This window comes from Schistocerca americana, chromosome 3 (assembly GCF_021461395.2).
Source record: "Schistocerca americana isolate TAMUIC-IGC-003095 chromosome 3, iqSchAmer2.1, whole genome shotgun sequence".
Taxonomy (NCBI): Eukaryota; Metazoa; Arthropoda; class Insecta; order Orthoptera; family Acrididae; genus Schistocerca; species Schistocerca americana.
The window spans coordinates 459,024,993-459,040,112 of record NC_060121.1 but is presented as its reverse complement, the minus strand read 5'-3'; the positions used below and the strand labels follow the sequence as shown (position 1 = coordinate 459,040,112).

General features: G+C 39.0%; 1 protein-coding gene across 2 annotated transcripts in view; it reads right to left on the bottom strand.

Annotated features, from left to right (window-relative positions):
* The window catches only part of LOC124607454 (PAN2-PAN3 deadenylation complex catalytic subunit PAN2), a 322,573-nt gene that overhangs the window by 77,980 nt on the left and 229,473 nt on the right, over positions 1–15,120 (bottom strand). The window lies entirely within an intron of this gene.

Sequence of the window (15,120 nt, the reverse complement as noted above, 5' to 3'; positions counted from 1 at the left end):
GGTAAACACTCCATCAAATTTCAGAACATGATTTACCCAAACGAAAACTTGAGTTTTATAAAAACGAATGGTTACTGTACACCATCAACAATTTACAAAAACTGATTTGATTTGCAAGCACGCCAGCAAAATGTCTTATCCGTAACATGAGATTAAACTGAATAATTTAATAAAAACTGATGTGTTCTTATTTTTACAGTTTTATTTCTTGGTTCTCTTACACAAGTATAAAGAAATATTGTTTTAATAAAAAAAAGTTTTTCATTTAGGCTTCAAAATACCAAATTGTAAGTGAGTTTTCATTGCTATTGCAATGTAATTGCATAATATCACACACTTGTTTCACATGTATATTATGCGATTAAAATAACTTGTGACTTGATAGTTTGGCCTCGGGGAGGGAGAATGATGCCACTGCCCACATCAATGACAATCCTGTTTCTTATTCCATACCATCAACAGGTCAGCAGTTATAGTATGCTCTGATGCTAACCGCTACAGACAGACGTAGCATAATAAGGCTTCTTCCATACCACACTCATTTCAGTCCTTATTGAGCTTATACAAGCCTGCATGAAAAGTTATGTAGGATGAAACAATAAAATGTTTACTCTTGACTCAGGTTGAATGCTGATGGAAAAAAGCTATCGCAATTGCTACCACACAGGAGTCTTGGGTTAATCACAGTATAATTCTGTATCGTGAGGTACAATCAAAAACTTTACTGTTATCTCTTGTATTGAAGGAGGGACAATACAGATGCTGTGAAGATTTTAAAAAGCTGATATATTACAAAAGCAGAACTGGCTATATACATTTGTTACTGCCTACAGTTTGTATTTGTTTAAGAAGTTGTATTCAGTATCTGTGTTGTCTTTGGATTCTTCTCATTCTTGACAACTGTTTCCTGACACAGATCACAGTTTTGTTACAAAATGTTTCCCAAGGAAGTTCATGACAGCCTGATGTGGAGAATGGTACATCATTTTCAAAATATCTGAGTTTGTGAAAGTGCTCACTGATTGAAAAATAAAACAAACATTAAAGTACTTCTTTTCCTTTTATTTTCAGTCATTTTGTAATTTGATGATAAACATGCAAGAAATAGGAAAATATGGCTGAAATAATATCTAATAAATAGAAAAGAGGTTCTGTATTTCGCTTAATCTCACTATAGTAAAAAATGAGATATTTTTATTTATTGTACAGGGAAATGCAAAAGGAATACCATAATTTCTCACAAAGTGGCCGACTTCGAGTTGTTTCCTGATTACCTTATGTGAAATCAAACAAGATAATGAAATTTTATATAGTATTATCAACTAAAATGTTTATGAATGTATAAGAGCATTCCAAAAAATGACAGTGTATTTACACTGCTACACAAGGTGAACACTGCATTTATTTCAAAATCCCACGAAGGAAAGAGAGACATTTTGAGAAGGTGCTGCTGTATGCTAACAGATGGCATCACTTGCACAATGAGCTGTTTCAATAACATTGTGGCATCTTTGCTATGTGCACCAATGAAGAACTGCGAGTAGTAAGTTTTGTCTTTGGAATGCATAGGCCACTGAGAAAGTCATAGATATGTACTGGAAAGGAACAGGGATATTTGCATCAGCAAAAGAGGACTGAACAGGTGAACAAATGCATCTAAATTGAATAACTGCAGTCACTGTTAAGTATTGCTCAACTGCCCAAGAAAATGTTACTAATCATAATTTTACAATCTGTTCTCAGGGGTTGTCTGACAGAGTTAGCTCTCAGAGTTTATGTTTCAGAAGACAAAATTGGTAATAAGGCTAATTGTATATTTAAAATCAGTGCATATAATCAATAAATACAATATTCAAAGACATTCATACATTTAGTATTTCATGTATCTTCAGCAACTATAGCTGTATTTATTGAAATAACCAGCAACCAACTGCACAAAAGAAATTTTACTGCCTTAACTAGTTTCAGGCACTTAGTACCCTTCTTCAGAAGGTTATAACTACTGCATTATTAGCGAGTGTCAAAAACAAATGCATGCAGCATGCTGCTGTGGTCACGTGATTGATAGTGCATGTTGTTCATAGTGCCTGTACAAAAACGGCATAACATAGTCAAGAAACAGATGCAGACACATGCCAGAGCTGCAAATTTTAATTTTTAAAACAATGAATAAAAGCTGTACAATAAAAATGCTCAGAAAAATGTAAAAATCTTACTCGGAGACTTCAATAGCTGAGCTTGTGAAACAAAGAAAATATGTATGTATAACTGGAAAATAGAGACCAAATAACTTTATAAACAAAAACAGCCAACGAGTTACAGAATTCTGAAGAGAATGTATGTTTATATCAACATATAGTAGTTACTGAGGAAGCCAAATACACTTAAAACAGAGAAATATCCAGATCAGAGGAATTAAATTAAAAATGACATATCAAGAACCAACATACTATGAAATTAAAAGATGATATAGGAGAACTGGTACCAAGTTTAAGAAAACCTCTTGAACTAGCGAAGAAAACATGCACGGTGGACTCCAGAAAGTGACAATTCTATGAAGAAAGACACCAAGCATGATTAAAGTTTCAAGTACACTAACAGAAGAAAATGCCATCAACCTCAAAAACAGAGAAAATGCCATCAACCTCAAAAACAGAAAGAAAAAAATATCACATGAAACATTAGGAGAACTGAAAGAATATTTCATGACATAAAAAACCTCTGTAGAGGATAAAAAAACAGATTCCAGGAACTACTACAAAATCTTTGGAAACAACCAGAACAATATGAACCTCCTATGCTAATAATGAAAGGTTATGATGGAAGAATCACACACAGTAACACAGAAAATGCTGAAATCATAGCTAAAGCACTTTTGAAATGCAAAGAACCAAAAGAACTCTTACAAATCAATGTAAATACCTTGACAAAAACCAAACCCATAAAATAAAACCCCACCAACTATCCAAAAAGTAGAAAAAGCAATCAAAGGATAAAAAATTATAAGGCATGTGGAGAAGATCAGGTGTTTGTTGAAATGTGGAAAAACTCAAATGGCACAGTCAAGACCTTCTTACACATGATTCTAACAAAAATTTGAATAAATGAACAATTCCTCAAATATCAGGGTCATCGTCTACTCACTACACAAGATTGGGAATAAGAGTGATATAGACAACTACAGAGGAAATTCTCTCCTAGACTGCACGTACAACATTATATCCAAGATCTTATGTGGAAGAATCAAGGAACAGATAGAACAGGAATTAGAAGAATACCAGGGAGGTTTCAGACAACACAGAAGCTCTGCAGACCAGATAATTAGTTTAAAATTAATTATGGCATATTACAGAGAACATAACAAATCTTTGGCCAAATAGATTTGTTGACATATGATTCTCCACATATCTACAGTAATAAAATTCCAAGGAATCTAGGACTTCATCTGAAACTGATTAAACTAATAGAACTTACTGTAACCAGTACCAAATCAAAAGTCAAGTTTAGAGGAGAAATTTCTGAACAGTTTTTCAAAAAACATGTTTAAGACACGGTGACTGCCAATTGCCATTACTATTCAGCTGCACACTAGAATATATAATGAGACACTGGGTAAGAGAATAACACTAGAAGTGGAAGCTCCAAAAGTTATATAAGTTTAGAACGTGAGGGTTTTGCTGATGCTTTTACTCTCCTAGCAAACATTGTTCAAGTAACCAGACAAGTTAATTCACTACAAAAAAATAGCTGGGAACATCAGCCTTAGAATATTGTTTGGAAAAATAAAGATTATGCTAATTAATCCAACATCTGCAAACAAGACAGGAAATCAAAACTGTCAATAAATTTAAATATAGAGCTGAAATCATACCACACAACTTGAATGAGAAGTCAGTATGACAAAATAGAACAGAAAAACTGAACAAAGCAAATTACATTACTTAAACACATACAACAAAAGAAGCCTACTGACAGCTTTAAAAATAAAATATTATAAAACAGTTGCACAACCACAAACACCACGTACACATTCAAGACAGAAAGCTACCTACAACATGCATAAGTAAACAATATCAAGTAAACGGGCACTGGAAAATAGCTTCAAATGAAACAGTATATAAGAAAATAGAACTGATAATGAGCATGATCTGGAGAAACAACATTTAATTCTTTGAATATCTGACCAGAATACCATAAAATAGAATTAGTAAGGCAAAATCGAAAGATGGTGGAATAGTAGAAGCCACAGAGTGGCGCACATAAAACCGGCCCCTGCGCTGAAAGGAATATGAATGAAGAAAATCAGCGTACATCATCGCTTTCTTACATTTTTATCGTACAGTTTCATTATTAACTATGTAATTAACAGTTTAAATAACAGATTTACTTTTACTAGTTTAATAAGCATATTTTAGAAAGGAATTTAAAGTCTGTGTTCAAAATGTTCTTCGCCAACATCCAAGCAAAGTTGTGCATGTCGAAGCATGTTAAAGAATGTTCGAAATTTCTTCACATATGTTGTTTTTTAATGTGTCAAGCATTCTGGGATTGCTGCATTAGACTCTAGCCTTTAGAAATCCCCAGAGGTAAAAGTCACATGGTCACAAGTCGGGAGAGCGGGGTGGCCACAAACCCTTACTAATGGTCCTCTCTTCTGTAAAATCAGTATGTATATGCGCTAAGGACAAATCCGATGTATGAGAAGTTGCCCCACCTTACTGGAAATATGCACAACATTTTTTGTTTGGAGTTACCAGAGCCGAAAATTCATTGTACGTAGACTTGCAAGTAAAAATGTGTGTTGACAGTTTCATTGAAGAACAATGGCCCGATAATTCTGTTATGAGATACAGCACACCATACATCAATTTCTAAATCGTGTAACAGCTTTTGCAGTATGCCATGGGAAGTCTCTGTAGCCCAGTGTCTTGTGAATTAACATAACCCGACAGATGAAACCAAGCTTCATCCATCCAACGCAATTACAGTAATGTGTATTGTTCGCGCAAACAAAGTTGACACTCGGCACGGTAGCTGATGGGATCCACTGTAAATGGGAAATGCCTTTACGATCGCTCCCATCAGTCACCGCGCCGAGTGTCAACTTTGTTTCAGCGTGTAATACGCTTACCCTTGTCTGCTTCTTTTCTTTGCTGAACAACACTCACACGGTAAGGTTTCATTTTTAAGCCATGAAGGATGCATTGACATGACCTGTGAGATATTCCACATTGCTGTGATAATAGTCATGTTGACTTGTAGGGACTTCTTTCAATGTGTGCCGTCACGTTTGCCACAACTTCAGGTGTACATACAGTCGGAGCCTTATTTCTCTTTGAATTAACAACACCGCCTGTCGAACGCCACTTTCTCACTAGATCCTGAATCACTGATTTTACAGGAATATTACTTTCAGGAAACTTTTCATGAAAAGTGTCATGAACAACCTTAATGGATTCACACTGCACATATTCTTCAACTATGAACACATGTTCTTCAATGGCGTACAGCATGACAATGTAGTACACGGTTTATAATGATTACTTTCCATATGAACTACTCACACACTACTGTTGTTGGAAGGTGGCGAAGAAACTGACAAGCTAGTAATGCTACTCACACGTGTTCGCATTCCGGATCAGGCCGGTTTTATGTGCGCCACTCCGTATATGAAATGGATTACAGAAATTAAGAAGGGTATAAGTGGACTACAAATGCCAATAAATGACAAAAATAAATAAACACAAATAATAAATAAATAAATACTACAAGATACTCAAACCAGACTACAAATGAAGATCAATAAAAGGGTTGTAAGGGTAGATGATGTCAAACAGGGGGGAAAAACCCTGAAACAATGACAAACTATCAGGCAGGTCAAAGATCAAAAGTTGTCTTACGTAATAATTAATTATAATCTTTTTATAACTATTGCATTATTGAATTATTATTGAACAGAACTGAATTACTGAATAATAATATCTATTTGCATAAAGCTTTGTATAATTCAATAGAGGGGACCAATGATGGACACACACTGAAGAGCCAAAGAAACCGATACACCTGCTTAATATCGTGTAGGACCCCGCAAGCAAGCAGAAGTACCACAACATGACATGCCATGGACTTGACTGACATCTGAAGTAGTGCTGGAGGGAACTGACACCACAAACCCTGTAGGGCTGTCTATAAATATGTAAGAGTGCAAGGAGGGGTTGGAGATCTCTTCTGAACAGCGTATTGCAATGCATCCCAAAGACACTCAATAATGATGTCTGGGGAGTTTGGTGGCCATCATAAGTGTTTAAACTCAGAAGAGCGTTCCTGGAGCTACTCTGTAGCAATTCTGGGTGTGTGAGGTGTCACAATGTCCTGTTGGAATTGCCAAGTCCGTCGGAATGCTCAATGGAGATGAATGGATGCAGGTGATCCAAGAGGGTGCTTACGTACATGTCACCTGTCAGAGTCGTATCCAGACATATCAGGGATCCCATATCACTCCAACTGCACATGCCCCACACCATTGCAGAGCCTCCACCAGCTTGAGCAGTCCCCTGATGACATGCAGGGTCAGATGGATTCATGAGGTTGTCTCCATAGCTTACGTACATGTCACCTGTCAGAGTCGTATCCAGACATATCAGGGATCCCATATCACTCCAACTGCACATGCCCCACACCCTTACAGAGCCTCCACCAGCTTGAGCAGTCCCCTGATGACATGCAGGGTCAGATGGATTCATGAGGTTGTCTCCATAGCCATACATGTTCACCCACTCAGTACAATTTGAAATGAGACTTGTCCAACCAGGCAACATGTTTCCAGTCATCAATAGTCCAATGTCGGTGTTGATGCGCCCAGGTGGGGAGTAAAGCTTTGTGTCATCTAGTCATCAAGGATACACAAGTGGGCCTTTGGCTCCGAAAGCCCATATCGCTAACATTTAGTTGAGAGGTTCACACGCTGACACTTGTTGATGGCCCAGCATTGAAATGTGCAGCAATCTGCACAAGGGCTGCACTTCTGTCATGTTGAACAATTCTCTTCAGTCATGATTGGTCCCATTCTTGCAGGATCTTTTTCCGGCCGCAGCGATGTCAGAGATTTGATATTTTACTGGATCCCTGACATTTACAGTTCACTCGTGAAATGCTTGTATGGGAAAATCCTTCCTCGGAGATGCTTTGGCCCACTGCTCGTGTGCCAACTATAACACCATGTTCAAACTCACTTAAATCTTGATAACTTGCCAATGTAGCAGCAGTAACCAATCTAACAACTGTGCCAGATACTTGTTGTCTTACATACGCGTTGCTTACCGTTGCGCCATATTCTGCCTGTTTATGTATCTCTGTATTTGAATATGCATGCGTATACCAGTTTCTTTGGTACTTCAGTGTACGATAAAATAATAAAAATGTTAGACACTCTTTAAGATTAAATTTTTATGATTTTGCAGCACTTTCATAATGATTTCATCTTCCTAGTGTACACAAAAAAGACACTAAAATTTTTATTTATAATTTGAAACTTTGGACCAATTTGGTATTTGAATCCAAAAAGTCTAACATTGTGCACAGTGTGCTACCAATGCACCCCTCATAGATTGCCTCAATGCTTCAATTTCTCTCTTGGTTTCCTTCGTATATACCCAGGTAAACTGAGCCTCACTATTTTGCACTGAATTAGCATCTCTGGTACAGAGTGCCTTACCATGTCTCAAGCTTATTTTCAAAATTATATTTTTGTCATGTATAGAATTTACACTACAATTAAGTTTTGCAGCTTTACAACAGAGGTGGTAATCTAGCATTAAAGCAGGAGAATGACAGACTGAGGTTTTGATTGTGAGGCTCACATTTATAGCATAACTGGCAGTACTATAGACACAATAGACAGGAACTTTTGGGCTTGAATCCTGGTCCACCACATAGTTTAATTTTGTCTCAAATATAATAATCTGAGAGTGTATACTGCACACACAGCAAAATGTGTAATCACAAAAGGCAATCCTCCTTTATTAAAAAGAAAATGTGTCACCTCTTACATAGTGGTAGGATTGGAACTAAAAGATAAGATGACTGTAATTCAAATACATATTTCGATACCTGGGGAATATTCCAGTCTGCATGCTGAAAAATAAGACAGCATTAGAATCATTCACAGATACATGAACCAAATTATTTTTATGTGGGGCTGTTGTAGGTCCAAGTAGCAATTCTGTTCTATTTTAAAAAGAAAATACATATTTACTGAAACAGTAAAAGACAATGTGCTCTTGCATGTCTTTGCAAAGGTTGTGGTTATCAAGCTCTCTATAACCACATTTCAAATTGACATATTACAAGTGGCACCTTTGCCCAAGAAACACATTTTCCATCAAATCTACAAAACCAAGGCTTGGCTAACAAAGAGTTATCTGTTATACACTAAACAGTTTGTAGTACTTGAAACAAAATAACTGTTGGTTAATCATGCAAAATATTTGGGCCAAGAGCAGCAATATGAATCACTTGCTCATAAAAGGATGAGAAACTAGTCACAAGAAAAGAATCTTTTTCTATTAATACTCTCAGCTAAGAACCCTGATTAGCTCTTCTCAGGTTGTTGGTAGAATTCACATTCTCCCAATAGAAAGAAAACACAACAACAACAACAACAAAAATATAAGGGAGCATCACCTATTAAGGTTTTACAAATGACCACTAGGCGCTACTGAGTTATGAGATTATTATTGTTCCAATATTCGACATCTGCTACCATTAAGACAACAGCAGTTCAGAAATATATCAAGTAGTCTGTCTACAGTGACAACTTAGAGCAGTGTTGTGAAAAAAGGAAATTTCAATTAAAAGTCACCATTAGTTAATTTCCTAAGGTTTTCATAAAGCTCTAACTCAACAACATTGCCTTGAATCTTCTTGTAAGACTTTTGATAATCAAGAGCCTTCAGAAAATATAGCTTAGTTTGGTTTGCAAAATTTTATGAAGTTCCACCAAAATTAACCGTCGACTGAAAAATTATCAATGCCATGCCCTATACAATTAAATGGGATAGGCAAGTGATTTACTATGAGATCCTTAGGAACACTGTAAACTGCAGTGCATTTGGTTTTGCATGAAAACTTACAAATCAAAATTTGACTGCACAATCCATATACAGCATTTTAACTGGAGACAAAAGTGTGATACATCCTTATAAACCAGAAACTAACGTCTGACGAACTATCTGGGTATTCCAAGTAGAAATGAAATCGACAAAAGTGATTTGTTTGCAAACCACTTTCAAGAAAAATCATCACTTGTTTCTTTGACTACATTGGACGTGTTGAAAACTTTGCTTTAGTGAATTGAAGAAAAGTTAATGATGGACAGAACACAACATTTTTTTTTATGACAAGTCACCAATGAAATCAGAAAAAGCAACCAAAACTGTAACTAATGTTTCATCTACCATGTATCATGTCAAAAAGTTTATTATTTAACAGTGAAAAAACACCAAATTAATGTCTTCTTGTTCATTCGCCAGAAGTATCAGTCAATGCCTTCTTTTTGTATATTATGTCAGATAAAAAATGTGTTCACAGGGATTTTCATCACTGACACCAGAGTGGAAAAATGTTTCCAGAAGTGTTTTGAATGTGTGCAAAAAGTGTATAAATTTAAAATGCAAACATTTTGAGAAACAATAAAAAGGTTTGTAATACATTTTTTTATTTTGTTGTTTTTGTTAAAACTTAGAGATGGCAGCCCTCACATTGCATGCAAATTCCCCGACTCTGCTCCACTCTGCAGGTAGGTGCACACTCAGAGACTTACCTGTCAGATAAACTCCTCCAAACAGCTCGACAGAATGTGTCACAGCCGTTAGTAGTTTATTTCGAGATCCAATCTTTATCCGTACGTTACAAAGAACTGAGTCTTCTCTTCATCCAACTTAACTTTCATGTAAGTCTACTGTCCAAAACATATTATCTGCATCTGTTCATCTCTCATGATATACTTTTCTTAGATAAAACAAATATGACAGAAGTGTCAGGGCATATGGATGAGCTGATCTCAAACCCAAAGTTTTAAGCACATCAAACCCTACTGAAGACAGACAGGCTGAATTCATGTTCACTGAAATAAGTGTACACAGACAAAAATGCTTAACTAATGACATCTGCAAGACACCAAAAACCAGCTCCATGACCTCCTTTCAGTTGCAATTATATTCACTACAACGTCAATACAATTATGTCATCATAATGATAGACCTGAATATAGTCTTGTTGAGATACTCCAGCCACAATAAACCTAAAAAGATAGTTTACTTGCAACAACATGAACTGTCTTCCACTAGAACCTACACACCAAACTGCACACATTCATACAGATGTGATCTCAATGAAAAAGATCAACAAGGTTATAGATACAGGTCAAACTTTGGTTCCAGGCCTCTAAACATATTATGTGATATTCATGGCCTATGCTTTGCAGCCACCAAAGCTGAAATCGCAATATATAACATGCTGAAACATTAAAATTATGAATTATTATGTTCTAACAGACTGCTCGGAAACCTCCTGGCACCAAATAGTCAGATAGCAAACAATTGATGGTGAAATTCATGAGCTTGTAAATAACCTCACTGCCCTTTCTGACATATATGCCCCTATATGCACAATCTGATTAAGAAAACCCCCTCCTGTATGGCTGACAAGTGAATTACATCAAATGATGAACAACAGGGATGGTGCTTATAGATGATTCAAGGCAAATCTGAAACCCAAATGTTACAAAGAATACAGAAAGTCCTGAAACAGGGTAAAGTGGGGGTTTGCAATGCCAAAATCAGGTTTCTTTGTATGCAAGAACACAACACCCTTAACCCTGTGGAAGAGTCTCTGTAGCTTGGGTGTTGGAAAGGCAAAATCAGAAACTGTGTGTCAGGTCTCAGCCAATGGCTGAATAAAATTTCTCTGCACCAATTTACTCCCCTGTGGCAAGGAGCTGTGGCCCACAAGAATCTGTTAAATTCATAACCAACAATAACACTTTCCACCTAAAACACATAGCAATAAATAGAATCAGAAAAGTAATAGTAAGAATTTCTTCTGAAGCAACAGGCAATGACGGTATTAGCATAACCATGATAAAAAATGTAGCCGATAGCTTAATGCTTGCCTTAACAGACATAGTAAATTCTTCTCTCGTGAATGGAATACATCCCACTTCATGGAAAAGAAGCATAGTCCGACCTATTCCTAGGATCAAAAATCTGCAATTGCCTTATGGTTACTGACCAATTAGCACATTACCTGTTACTTCCAAAGTCCTGGAATACATTGATCTTGATTAAAATACAGAACTCTTGTGTGAATTCATCTTGTTTGATAAACATCATTTCAGCTTTCGTAAACCCTTAGCACAAACACTGCACTAATCAAGGTAACTGGTTACCTAAAATATATCATAGAAAACTGTAAGGTCACAATGTTGATTCTATTAGACTTCAGCAAAGTTTTTGATACTGTCTACTTTGACATACTGCTCAGAAAAATTTAAAAGCAAAAGTTAATAATATTATAGGCACAACAAAAAGACTGTCACAAAATAAGCTTTTGGCCAACAAGGCCTTTGTCAAAACACACACACACACACACACACACACACACACACACACACACACACACATGAGCACAGTCTCTGGCAGCTGAAGCCAGACTATGAGTATGAGCAGCAGCAGGAGCAGCAGCAGTGGCAGTGCATGATGGGAGAGCCAACTGGGTGTGGGGAAGGAGGAGGCTGGGGCGGGGAGGGGGAGGGATAGCAAGGTACGGTTGGTGGACGGTGATCATGCACAAATGAGGTGGGGAGCGTGTATGGCAGCTAAGTTCAGTCGGGAGGTTAGACAGAGAGCAGAGGAGAGAGGACGGGGTAGCGGAGAAGGAAAGAAGTAAAATGACTGGGTGTGCTGGTGGAATAGAGGACTGAGTAGTGATCGAATGGAAACAGGGAAGGGACTAGATGGGTGAGGATAATGACTAACTCACGCTGAGGCCAGGAGGGTTACGGGAACATAGGATATATTGCAGAGAGAGTTCACCAAGGTTCCCACCTGGTGGGAAGACTGTGGCAATGTGTGTGCCGAGCTCGAGCTGCGTTTGTGTGTGTGTGTGTGTGTGTGTGTGTGTGTGTGTGTGTGTGTGTGTGAGAGAGAGAGAGAGAGAGAGAGAGAGAGAGAGATCTATTGCTGACAAAGGCCTTGTTGCCCAAAAGCTGCTATCTGCAACTCAGTATCTCTGCTATATGGTGAGTAACAACTGTCCTCTTCACAATATTGTTGCGTTCCATCCTGGATTTTTCATTGTTTAACAGCAAAGTTTCCCGGATAGTGGGCTGGAGTCATTTCAAAATCAAACAATGGAAAATCCAGCATGGAATAATAATAATACACTCCTGGAAATGGAAAAAAGAACACATTGACACCGGTGTGTCAGACCCACCATACTTGCTCCGGACACTGCGAGAGGGCTGTACAAGCAATGATCACACGCACGGCACAGCGGACACACCAGGAACCGCGGTGTTGGCCGTCGAATGGCGCTAGCTGCGCAACATTTGTGCACCGCCGCCGTCAGTGTCAGCCAGTTTGCCGTGGCATACGGAGCTCCATCGCAGTCTTTAACACTGGTAGCATGCCGCGACAGCGTGGACGTGAACCGTATGTGCAGTTGACGGACTTTGAGCGAGGGCGTATAGTGGGCATGCGGGAGGCCGGGTGGACGTACCGCCGAATTGCTCAACACGTGGGGCGTGAGGTCTCCACAGTACATCGATGTTGTCGCCAGTGGTCGGCGGAAGGTGCACGTGCCCGTCGACCTGGGACCGGACCGCAGCGACGCACGGATGCACGCCAAGACCGTAGGATCCTATGCAGTGCCGTAGGGGACCGCACCGCCACTTCCCAGCAAATTAGGGACACTGTTGCTCCTGGGGTATCGGCGAGGACCATTCGCAACCGTCTCCATGAAGCTGGGCTACGGTCCCGCACACCGTTAGGCCGTCTTCCGCTCACGCCCCAACATCGTGCAGCCTGCCTCCAGTGCTGTCGCGACAGGCGTGAATGGAGGGACGAATGGAGACGTGTCGTCTTCAGCGATGAGAGTCGCTTCTGCCTTGGTGCCAATGATGGTCGTATGCGTGTTTGGCGCCGTGCAGGTGAGCGCCACAATCAGGACTGCATACGACCGAGGCACACAGGGCCAACACCCGGCATCATGGTGTGGGGAGCGATCTCCTACACTGGCCGTACACCACTGGTGATCGTCGAGGGGACACTGAATAGTGCACGGTACATCCAAACCGTCATCGAACCCATCTTTCTACCATTCCTAGACCGGCAAGGGAACTTGCTGTTCCAACAGGACAATGCACGTACGCATGTATCCCGTGCCACCCAACGTGCTCTAGAAGGTGTACGTCAACTACCCTGGCCAGCAAGATCTCCGGATCTGTCCCCCATTGAGCATGTTTGGGACTGGATGAAGCGTCGTCTCACGCGGTCTGCGCGTCCAGCACGAACGCTGGTCCAACTGAGGCGCCAGGTGGAAATGGCATGGCAAGCCGTTCCACAGGACTACATCCAGCATCTCTACGATCGTCTCCATGGGAGAATAGCAGCCTGCATTGCTGCGAAAGGTGGATATACACTGTACTAGTGCCGACATTGTGCATGCTCTGTTGCCTGTGTCTATGTGCCTGTGGTTCTGTCAGTGTGATCATGTGATGTATCTGACCCCAGGAATGTGTCAATAAAGTTTCCCCTTCCTGGGACAATGAATTCACGGTGTTCTTATTTCAATTTCCAGGAGTGTAGTACAAAATTATCCTTTTCATAATATCATCGAAGCTGTTTCAAAGCTATGTGAAAAACAGACAGCAAAGTGTTGTCTGTGGGAATGAAAAATCATTTTGGAAACACATTCCTTCAGGACTACCACAAGGGTCACTGCATGGTCCTCTTTTGTTTTCCTTTTAGGACAATGACATTTCATTGGTTTTGTCTGCCTGTAAATAACGAACGACCGACAGCTCTACCTAAGTTCCAGACCTGAAAATATAAATAATGTGATTTCCGAGGTGAATTATGATCTGTCTTCAGTGGTAACATGGGCGAAAAACCTGGGGTTTAGACTGAATACAAAAAAATCTCAAGTAATCTTGGTATTCCATCAGAAATTAATAAATTCAGAAGTTTGCAAACAGTTACCTCCCGTTCAACTTGATGGCATCCTCATACAATACCAGAACGCAGTGAAGAATTTGTGCCTAACTTCGGATGAGCATTTTAAATTGGGGAGAGATTTCTGTTACAATGTGCTGGAAGATCTCCGCTTATCTCTATGCCCTTAAAAAGTTCTGGAACATATTTGCATAGGATGTGAAATGAAAAGTCAAGCAACTGCTCATTCTACTGAACCTCCACTGTTGTATGTAATTCAAAATCATAGAAACAGTGAAAACACAGGATGGTTTCAGCTAATTATGAATGCATATGCGCATTACATCAGCAAATTTTGTAGATATGACCATGTCCATGCTTCACACACCCAGTTATAATAGTTGCGGCCGGACAAGTTATAGGATTGCCAAACACTGTGTCTACTTTATCAGCTCATTAGTGCACAAGCACCCCAGTAACTTGCTTCAGAGATTAAACATTTTTCATACAGTCATAACAGAAGTACAAGGTTTCACTTATCTAGTATCCTAGCTGTATCTATTCATAAAATAAAAACATTTGGCAACTCCTTTACTGTTACTGCTACCTGTTTCTGGAGCAAGTTGTTCTGCACTCTTTGCACAATGTGATGTTTAGTTATTTTTAAGAAAAAATTGAAGATCTTCCTCTTGTCATTCCCATGCCACTTCCCCAAAATTAAAGTATATGGCCAACTTTTCCTCTGACAACCAGTGAAGTCAATGCTCCTATCTTATCCCAGTTATGCTTATTTCTATTTTCGATTCTGTAAGAGTCACACCACCTCTTTTTCCCTTATATTTTTTAACTGCATGTTATCACATTCACCTTTCCCCCTCTCTTCAATCATAATTAAAAACCTATCTTACTG